This window comes from Gavialis gangeticus, unplaced genomic scaffold, assembly GCF_001723915.1.
Source record: "Gavialis gangeticus isolate Ggan-Ray unplaced genomic scaffold, GavGan_comp1, whole genome shotgun sequence".
NCBI classification, from domain to species: domain Eukaryota; kingdom Metazoa; phylum Chordata; order Crocodylia; family Gavialidae; genus Gavialis; species Gavialis gangeticus.
Window position 1 is genome coordinate 5,021,552 of NW_017729003.1, and position 11,723 is coordinate 5,033,274.

An 11,723-nucleotide genomic window follows, 5' to 3' on the forward strand; every position below is an offset into this window, starting at 1 on the left:
ACCCCTAAGAATGTCCCTCACTCCCCACCCACAGCCCCACAGCCCTGCTGGTGCCCCTCACTTTTCACCCACAGCCCCCTAGCCCTGACAGTGTCTTGAACTCCCGACCCACAATCCCCCACCCCCTCAGCCCTGCTGTAGGGAGTCCCCAGCTGCTCGGGCTATGGGCCCAGGGACCTGTATCCACAGCTCCCTGCCCCACCCCCAGCAGGGCCTGAGCCCTGGCTACTCCCTGTGGGAGGCAGTGCTGCAGTGGCAGAGTGGAGAACAAAGCCCAGCTCCCTCTCCCCCATGGGCAGCATGACAAAAGTGGAGCCCATGGGGGAGGTGGACGTGACTGTCCTCTGTAGTCTTGGGCTCCCTGCCAAGCTGCCCTCTCCCCAGGGCCTCTGCAGCTCAGTGGATGAGACCTAGTGCAGCAGGGCAGAGTGGGGCCAGGTGGGGAAAGTCAGTGTTGCCACTGCCAGCTGTGCACCATCATGGTGAGGCACCCCCTGCCCACCAAGTATCAGCAAGAGGCACAAGTCTGTGCCACTGCTGAGTTAAAGTTAACTTTACTTTTATAAACACTACTTATATTAATCATATATTGCTTTATCATGTTTAGTTTTATATTACTTATATCATGTATTGCTTTACCATTCAAATCTTTTAAATAGCTAATACCCATTTAGTTTTTATATTGTTTAAGCAACTATGTAACTCAGCTTTAGTTAAAACTCCATTTTACTTTTATGTTACTAAGCTTAAGTATGACAGCCATTTTGATGTTTTTCCTTTTAAACTTTAAATATAGCATGCTTAAGAAAAGAGATGTGGTGTATGTAAGATATGTGGAATGCATCAGTAGAAGATAATGAAAGGAGTGTGGTATGTATGAATACATAAGATAAGACAGTTCCTGTTGGGATCCAAATGACCAAAATGTATAAATACCCTTCTTCGTTCATGGCTGAAGAGTTCCAAAGAAAATTACAAACCCCAAAGCAAGAAGAATCCACCACCAAAACCACTGTGACCACAGACATCATTGGAAAAAGTACAGGAAAGTACAGCAATTTACATCACAGCACTGCAGGCTTCACCAGAAATTTCTCAGAAAAGGACCCAGCAAGGTCTCAGCTATTATAAAAGGTGGACAAGAGAAAAAAGGCTTTGGGTCCATCCTGCATCATAGAAGAGGAGCATCAGAATGTGTCTGATGAGGACCTAGCTCCAAATCTTGTGTTCAGCTTGGCTTCCCACCAAGCTGACTTGAGCAACTGAGAACTGGTAATATCTTAACACTTGCAGGACTGTATGTCTTAATGAATTACTGTGTATGTGTTTATATTTGTGTGTGTAAAGGTATGAATAAGTGGTCATATATGCATATGTATGTGAATGTTTGTGTGTTAGGTATAAGTTTTTTCTTCTGTTTAAATTCCCAATAAATATGGCATATTGCCTTATCCCCCGCTAAAAATCCCATTTGTTTTTATTTTACACTGTATGCCCTGTGCATACAACACCACTACACCCACTCCTGCCAGGCAGGCAGGGGGCACCTTGCCACGGTGGTGCAGGACTCCCAGTAGTGGCACTGACCTTCCCCACCCTGCTCTGCCCTACTGCACTGGGTCCCACTCACTGGGCCACAGAAGCTCTTGGGGGAGGGTAGCAGGGCAGCAGGCAGCCTGTACCTTCCCCCACCCTGTGCACAAATCTGGAAGGCACACACCCCCATGCCTCCCTGGGAGTGTGTGCAGTGGTGGGGAGCCAGTCTGACCCCTGTCCCCTGGATGAGCTACCTGCAACTTCATCCAGCTCCCTGCCTAGGCCCTGTGGCCACTTATTTTATGGCTCTGGCCCCAAGGCCCACACACTACCCCAAATGGACAGCAGCCCCAGCCTTGTCCTGCCCAACTCCCTCCCTAGGGAGGCCATAGTCCCCCCGCCCCCAAACGCCCTCCCCAGACTTACCTGTGAGGAGCTGCAGGAGCTGTCCTCCAGGCACACATGCACATGGCAACCCCTTCCAGAGTGCCCTCCTTTGTCAGCCTGTAAAGAGAAACCCATCATTTCCCACATCTTTCTCCTTTAAAGGAGCCAATCCAGGTTTTACCATGTTTTTCTATGGCAAACAGAAAACCCAGATCCCTGGTGATGAGCAATGTCCGTTTGTAAGATACTATTGTGCCTGCTGCACTAAAGAGGCATTTTGAATAAACACTTGATAGTTAGCTGTTGCAGTGCTGTATCTTTCCTCATTACAAGAATGGATTATGAGTCAGTGGTCAACAAGATCATATATTTAAAATATCCCCTCTGTCATCCTCTGTACTGCTGCAACACAATACTCCTCCCACCAGGGGTGGAAAGAGGCAGTAGACCATTCCAAACACCCCCATTTTGTGCCAAAAAAGGACTTCTCAGTCTTTTGAGCAGTGCTACCCTGTACTGGTAACTCCTTGATGCAGCATCTCTTTTAGAGTTGCCACCTGTTTATGTTATCATGTTAAATTATCATGTTTTGCCTTTTCAAAAACCATATTCTTATGTTCTTCTCTTCTGCTGTAAGGAATATAAGGTAGTTTAGAATTAAGTGCTTAGGTACATTGCTATCTAATGCCATTTCTTTTCTGGGGCTTTGGATAATGAATTTTTCCAAAAGAGCAATCCGTCTGGCTTATGATGGAATCCACAGTGATTTTACTGTGTTTTTTAAGTAAGTTATCAATTTTCTCCCCAGCAGTCATAGCAAGGAAATTACTTGGATGGTTCCCATGTTAACATTATCAAGAGCTTTATGATCTTGCCAGTGAACTTTACCATACTGATTAACTTTTTCTGTGGACACTGAAAAGGTAACAATTGAAGACTGGTGGTCCTTCCTCCTCTCCTGAGCCTACTTGACAACCATCCCCTGTGTCATCAGATATTACAGTAAGTCATATAACTCATAGAATCACAGAAAATTATGGTTGGAAGGGACCTCAGGAGGTCATCTAATCTAAGCCCCTCAAAGCAGGACCATCCCAAACTAGATCCTTCCAGCCATGGCTTTGTCAAGCTGGGCCCTAAAAAGCTTTAAGGATAGGGATTCCACCACCTCTCTAAGTAACCCAGTCTAGTGCTTCACTACCTTCCTTTTCTTAATATCCAACATAAACTTCCCTGGCTGTGACTTGAGACCATTACTCCTTTTTCTGTCATCTGCCACAACTGAGAATAGTCTAGCTCCATCCTCTCTGGAACCACTCTTCAGGTAGTTGAAGGCTGCTAACAAATCCTTCTCTTTGGCAAACTAAACAAGTCCAGGTACCTCAGCCTCTCCTCAGAACTCATGTGCCCCAGACCCCAAACCATTTTTGTTTTCCTCCATTGACCTCTCTCCAATTTCTCCACATCCTTTCTATAGTAGGTGGCACAAAACTGGAAACGGTATGCCAGATGTGGCCTCACCCATGGTGAATAGAAGGGAATAATTACTTCTCTTGATCTGCTGGAAACACTCCTACTAGTGCAGCCCAGTATACCACTAGCCTTCTTCACAGCAAGGACACACTGACACATATCTAGCTGTAACCCCCAGGTCCTTTTCTGCAGATCCGCTGCTCAGCCAGTTGGTCCCATGGGATTCTTCAGTGGTGCATGGGATTCTTCTGTTCTAAGTGCAGGACTTTGCACTTGTCCTTGTTGAACCTCATGAGATTTCTTTTGGCTCAGTCCTCCAATTTGTCTGTCATTCTGAATCCTAGCCCTACTCTCCAGAATATCTACTACACTCCCAACTTGGTGTCATCCATTAATTTGCTTAGGGTGCAATCCATCCCATCTCCCAGATCATTAATGAAAATATTGAACAAAACTGGCCCCAGGACTGACCCCTTCAGTACTCCACCTGATACTGGCTACTGACAACTACCCACTGAGCCTGATGATCCAGTCATCTTTCTACCCATACCTTACAGTCCATTCACCCAACCCATACTTGCTTAACGTGCTTGCAAGAATGCTCTGGGGAGTGTATCAAAGGCCTTGCTAAAGTCAAGGTATATCATATGCCTACTTTTCCTACATCCAAAAAGCCAGTCATCTCATCAAAGAATGCAATTAGGTTGGTCAGGCAGGACTTACCCTTGTAAATCCATGCAGACTGTTTCTGATCACTTTCTTCTCCTCCAAGTGCTTAGAAATGGATTCCTTAATAACCTGCTCCATGATTTTTCCTGGGACTGAGGCAAGACTGACTGGTCTGTAGTTCCCTGAATCTTCTTCCTTCTCTTTCTTAGAGATGGGCACTATATTGCCCTTTTCCAATCATCTGGGACCTCCTCCAATTGTCACAAGTTTTCAAAGATAATGGCCAGTGGCTCTGCAGTCACACCAGCCAACTCCCGTAGCACCCTAAGATGTGTTGCATCTGGTCACTTGGACTTGTACATGTCCAGCTTTTCTAAATAGTCCCTAACCTAGTCTCTAACCACTGAGGGCTGCTCACCTTCTCCCTAAAACTGCTGGCTGGTAACAGTAATCTGGGATGTGGCATTGCCTGTGAAGACTGATATAAAAAATACATTATTTCAGCCTTTTCCTCATCATCTGTCAGTAGGCTGCCTCCCCCATTCAATAAGGGACCCACACTTTCCCTGATCTTCCTCTTGTTGCCAACATACTAATAGAAACCCTTCTTGTGACCCTTACTAGCTGCAACTCTAATTGTGCTTTGGCCTTTCTGCTTTTATCCTTGCATGCCCAAGCAATATTTTTATATTCCTCCCTAGTCATTTGTCCAAGCTTCCACTTATCATAAGCTTTCTTTTTGTTTTTAAGCTCACTGATGAGTTTTCTGCTAAACCAAGCTGGTCACCTGCCATGTTTGCTATTCTTCCTGCACAGCAGGATGGGTTGTTTCTGCAATCTCAGTAATGTTTCTTTAAAATATAACCACCAATCATGGACTCCTTCCCCTGCCCCCCACTCCTAAAACTGGCCTCCCAGGATATCCTGCCCATCAGTTCCCTATGGGAGTCAAAGTCTGCTTTTCTGAATTCCAGGGTCCATACTCTGCTGCTCTCCTTTCTTTCTTTTGTCAGGATCCTGAACTGGATCATCTCATGGTCACTGCTGCCCAACTTGCCATCCACTTCTACATTCCCCACCAATTCTGCCCTGTTTGTGAGCAGCAGGTCAAAAAGAGCTTGGCCCTTGTTGGTCTCTCCAACAATTGCCCCAGGAAGTTGTCTCCAGTGCTCTCCAAAAACTTCCTAGCTTGCCTAAGCACTGTTGTATAGCCCTCCCAGCAGACATCAGGGTGATTGAAGTCTGCCATGAGAACTAAGGCCTGTGATCTGGAAACCTCTGCTACTCTGCTAGTTGTCTGAAGAAAGCCTCATTTACCTCATTCTCTTTATCTGGTGGCCTATACCAGACACCCACCACAACACCACCCTTGCTGCTGTCCCCTCCAACCTCTACCAGAGACTCTCAAGAGGCCTGTCTCCAGTTTCATACTGGAGCTCTGAGCAATCATACAACTCTTTTACATAAAGCACAATTCCTTCTCCTCTTCTCCCCTGTCTGTCCTTCCTGAACAGGTACCTTTCTATGACAGTACTCCAGTCATGCATGCTATCCCACCAAGTCTCTGTTATTTCAGTCATGTTATAGTTCCTTGACTGTGTGGGGACTTCCAGTTCTTCATGCCATGTGTGACTGGTGCCACCTTAGTCAGGGGGACACATGCCCCCCCAGCGATCAGTCAGCAGGTCCCCCCACAGCTGATTGTGCCTGCCAGAAAGCGGCCACGGTGCTTCTGGAAGTGGCTATGGTGCTCCCACTTCCCAGCCAGCACTCACAGGGGGGCACTGGTGCTCCCGCCTGCCCCTCCTGCCTGTCACCTGAACGGGGAGTGAGGCCTGACAAGGGATGCATGTGCACCCCTATGCACTGCCACTGCTTTCTGCTTGTTTTCAGGCTCTGCGCATTCATACACAGGTAACAGATTTTCTTACTTTCTCAGGAATAATGAGGAGGCCTCCCCTTTTGCCCCCTCCTCCTGTGCTTCTGTCAGGTCTCCCATGTCCCACCTACCTCACAACTTTGATCCTCATCCCCCAGCAAACCTAGTTAAAGCCTTCCTGTCTAGGTTAGTGAGTCAGTCTACAAAGATGCTCCAATATCCCCTCTCTTCATAAGGTGGATCCCATCTGTTCCTAGTAATCCTTCTTCTTGGAACAACACCCATGGTCAGAGAAGGTAAAATCCTGCTGGTGATACCACATGCGGAGCCATACATTGAACTCCTGCCAATCTCTATGACTGTGATAAGCTAACAGAGGTGTAACTGTAAATCTGGCACTCAGAGTAGCATGACAGATGGGGGAAAGGAAAATGATTACTTCCTTGTGCAGGCTGCAGTGATGACAGCACAGGCTGCTGCTGTTTCAGAACAAGCTCCCCCAACAGAGTAAGGCAGCAATAAACGCCCCCTTGGGGCTGACTTTCTGCCACTCCCTCCAAATCAGCGTCTGGGATTGATGTCCCACTTGCTCCATCACTCACCAATTTACACTACTGCATGCGAAACAAGATTCCCAACTTCCCTAAGTTTCTTGTCAGTTTACATCAGAGTCTGCATCTCTACATCTCCCTACACAAATTCTCACAGCCAGTAGATGAGGGAGACAAGGAAAAGAAAGGAATGGACCTTTCTGAACTGTTTTTGCAAAATAAGAACCTTAGCCTAACCCCTGTGGTAACAGTTTGGCTAAGATTTATTTGGAGATGTACTGCTTCTCAAACAGAAACAATGTTGAACAAGGGGGTATGTCTTCTTAGTGCTGCCACTAATCATGCAGCTGCTTATATAGTGGATTGTAACAGGCTTGTAAACTGATCCATGTTAGTGGCCACCTGCATGTTCCCCCTTTCCAAAATATTGTAGTGTTAATGTGATGTGTGGAAAAGCAGTGGGCAGTCTGCAGAGCTGGGCTGACTAATATGGACTACAACCCCCAGAAAACCCTACAGGGCTGGAGGACAAAGGAAAAAAGAGGAAACAAGAGGGAGCTGGAAGAGGAGCACAGAATAGCAAAAGGGTTACATGTGGTTGCCAAACACCAGGAGTGTGCAGTGGGACTGAATACCCTGCTGGCTCATTCAGCCATGGAGGTGGACTGAAGGAGCTGGAGTGAGACTTGAAAGCAAGTACAGGCTTCTGTTTGAGAACTCTTAGAACTAAAGGCTGGTTTGGGGACCCATCTGGAGGTGCTGGGGGGAAAATAAGGTACTGAGTGTATGTTACCACAGTGTTAATGTCTATTTGCACATTTTACCTGTTCCCCCACTTTGGTCCACTGGCTTGTGACCCTAGACACCTGTGATTTTAATGTATAGAAGTGGGAATCCCCCTTGCTTCTTGTGCTGGTTTCAGGAGCTGCAAGCTTGGCAGAATACCATAACATGTTGCATTACTTTCTTTGCAAAACAGGAGTAGTTAGAGAATTACTACTTGTTTGAAGTACAGTCATAAACTAGGCATAGAGTTCTCCACATGAAAAGAAAGGAATATATTCATTACAAACATGTTCACATAATTGGATCACTTTCACAGTCACAGAGCTTTTTTATTAAAACGTTGACTTTTTCTCTTTAGGCTACAGGGAAACTTGGAACAGCAACTTAAAGCAGAATGACTTAAGATTAAACTCAGTTTGAAGAGAAACAATACGTTTTAAGAAAAGATGATATCTGATTTTATTTGGGGTCTTTCAGAATTCTTTTTCTCCACAAAATTTCATAATAACCCAAATGGTTTTGCAAAATGTTTGGGTTCCAAGGAACTTCTTTCACTGAAAAAAAAACATTTTTTCAACTGCAGTATTTATAAAAATTAGGTCTATGTGAAAAGAAGTTTGTGAAATTAGGATAATCAAATTTCTATCCTTTATTATAAATTATTAATGATGATGTAGCATATTTTGAACCATATTTCAGTTATTTTTAGCCAAATCCATTGTGTTTTGTTACTTCAGAAATAAAATCTAAGCACATTGAGGTCAACAGAAAAGCTGACATTAAGTTTAATAAAGGAAAGATTTATATGCCAGGTCTTATTCTCTTCAGCCCTTTTGAGTCAAGTGAATGGTCCCTGATTAAGTAAACGACACATAAATAACACTGAATGTTAAATACTATTAACCACTAGTAGTACCACTAGTGGGACCACTGCTGTTTAATTACTACCAAATATAATCTAAAGAGCAAGTATTACAGTTGCATGAAGCTTTGAGCTGTTCTGAACCAAACTTTAAATGAATAATAAGCCAGCCTCACAACTACAGTATGCTGTAAAATGATAAAGGAACATTAACTTCAGTAATCTTTTTTTTTTGCTTTTAAAATTCAATTTTCATTCATTTTTCAGTTCTGTTGTTGTTGAACATGATTTGGAACTGTCAAATAATTCGTTCTAGCATGCACAGTATATACAACTGTTTGCCAATGTATTGTTCAATCAATATTAGCTGCTGTTCTGGATCTAAATATATTTATTTTTACGCATCAAGGTGTTATTATTACTAAATGGATTTAATTACTCTAACATCATTAATTTGGGCTGCTTTTTAACAGTGTTAATGACATACATTAAAACATGTTGATTGAAATGTTCAACTAGGCAATAACTTTCCCATAAACCTTTCAGTATTTGGTGTTATGATTTAAAACAACTGACTGTGGAGCAATGTCACCTATTTTTAAATATATTGATTAAATAATAATTTAAAACTACATCAAATCAGAGTTAATTCTGTTTACATGTTTGATGTAATATGAATCACACATGAAAGGAAAATTTCCAAGACATGTTTTACAAGTTGTTATATACTTGCCAAAATTATTGTAACATAAAAATCATAACCTAAATTAAATCTGATGATATCTTTAAATGCAATCAATTTTAAGACACCATACAAAGAAAGTTGTTATGGACTCCTGCCTCCGAATACCTAGATTTCATTTATATTAAAGAAAATAGTGATTAAATTTTGCATTGCAGAAAATAAACAGAAATGGATATATAGAGATATATACTAATTAGTTTGCACAGTTGTGTAATTCCACCATAGGCACCTTAGAAATATGAAAGACTGGGCAAAAATACCCAGGCGATTTGAGTTGTCATTAAAAAATGCCTTAAAGTTAGACAAGCTTTTGAACGTATTTCAGCTGTGCAGTTGGTCCAGTAAAAGACTCACCCCCAAATAAGTCCATGCTGAAAGAACAGCAAATGCTGCTAAATATACTGGAGACATCTGGACATGCAGTAATCAGGGTTCATGTAAACTGTGTTACATGAAAGCTTACTTATTATGCTTATGTAGACAAAATGTGTTAGTACAAAACAGTAATAAAAAGTATGTTTATACTAGGGTGAACAATATTATCATAATGCTTAGGTAATCATAGGAAGAGATGTACCTACATTTCATCCAACATCCTATGATAGAGGCAAAAATTGTGTGCACTGATTTGGTAGATCACCTTAGAAGTAGTTTACATATTCTGCAAATCAGAAGATAAGCAAGAAAAAGTCACCCAAACTGTGTTCAGAGAGTTCCTGGAATAAAAGACCACTGGATTGTTTCCAGAAATTGTAAAATAACTGATGAGGAGACAGCTTTTATAAAGCTGCACAAAACGAGGAGACAGCTTTTATAAAGTAGATGATCTTGACTGAACTAGAACAGATGGTACAAGAGGGTGAACCCTATGAAAGAGGGCCTCTCAGGGGAGAAACAACCCTGGAACAGATATTAACAAAAAGCCCACCTGTGCCCAGGAGGGGCACTTTTTTTGCACAAAAAATAGTTTAATTGACCTAAATGATCTAGGCCCTACATACACAAAGGCCTTATGCCCTATCACAATGCTTAAGTCAGTCAATAGCTCCTCCTGCAAATTACCTCAGTGTGCCAAACTTCGCTTGGCAAAAACATGCCCAGGTGGGGGCTGAGCTGCCCGGCAGGTGCTGCTGAGGTATATGAATTGGTAATCCACGTATGTGTATTGGATGTGCAGGTGTTGGTAACTGATTCTGTCTAAAGCCACATATGTGTATTGAATTAGTAATCCATGTATGTGTATTGGATGTGCAGGAGTTGGTAACTGATTCTGTCTAAAATTGGTATGTGTAGCATGTATGGTCTTAAACTGGTGATAGGTGTGCATGAACCTAGACTGGTTATTTTGAACATGTGTGTGTGTGTGTGTGTGTGTGTGTCATTGTGTGCATGATATATGAATTAGTGATCTGTGTCTAACTTTTGGGGTGTATAGTGTATGTGCTTGAATTGGTGATAGGTATGCATGTGCCTAGGCTGGGGTTTGGATGTGTATGTGCCTGAGCTGGTAGTGTGTGTGTGTGTGTGTGTGTGTGTGTGTGTGTATGCACGCATGCACCTAATTGATTTGTGTGTTTGTATATGTGCAATTGTACACCATGCCATCCTGTCTAACAGCGCAATATTGAGATCCTGAGCATTGGCCTGACCCTTCAGGGCAACATACATGTCTTCACACTATATTGTAGCATAATTACTGGCATTACCTGGAATGTTCATGAGGTTTGTGGGGAGGACTTCCACCAGTCATCCCAGGAAAAGTATGATGACATTCGTGATCATGGGCTCCAGTGGGCTGGATGCTGTGATGAACCCTTAACTGTTGTTCAAATGTCACCCACACCCTCTCTGACTCAGTTTCTTGCCTCAGCACTTCCCAGCCCAGAAACCCAGTTTTAGCCAATTAGATTTAAATAGACCTCCCATACTGGGCCTGGGGAATGTACGGCCTGAGATGCCTACCAAACCTTTTACACAGCATTTCAGATAGCATGTTGCTCCACAGTTAGTGTCTTATCTGATTGTCAAGATGGCTATTCAGATCAGAAAAAAAAAACTTTTCTTGGTCAGAATGAGGACCAGACATGTCCTTGACAACTTTGCATATTGGGCAACGCTTTTTTGTTGTATTAACTGGATGTTTGGTGCTATTGTAGCACTACCAGTGTCCCTCCATTCTGTAAAACTCTGGAGAAATGCCAAGTGTTAGGACTTTCCCAACCCATCATGGAAACCAGGCATGCTATCTGCACAGGAAGGCCCTGGTCTTCCTTGGGAGTCTGTCATTTTACTTTGCGTTTCCAAGCTTTGCTCAAATTTTGGGAATTAATAAAACGATGTTAGCCTACTATTTTTACTATACAAGCTAAAATACATTAATTCTAACACAAACAAAGCAAAAACAATAAAAAAGGAAACAAAGGGATGACAAAACAAAAAATTCAGCCTTTTTGATCTTTGGCATGGCTGAACTTTGTGAGACTTTAAAGGTATTGTTCTGCATCATGCACCATTTTTGTAGGCACTCTTCAGATATCTTATAGCCTATTAAGAAGTTTTGCTTTACACTTTACAATATAGCATAGTTTACATTACCATTACTTACAGTAATTGCACTTTAAAAATACAGTAATTGTTACACATAACACAGTTAAGCTTGGTGGGATGTAAAAGACGTGTGAGTGTGTAAGAGACACACTGGGTGGGTATGAGAGATACTTATGTAGTGTGTGTGTGTGTCTCTCACGGCATTGGTCAGTGTGTCTGTGTGCGTTGGTTGCAGAGATGACCTGTGTTGAACTACACGGTGGCTCGATGTTCATACATGCAACGAAA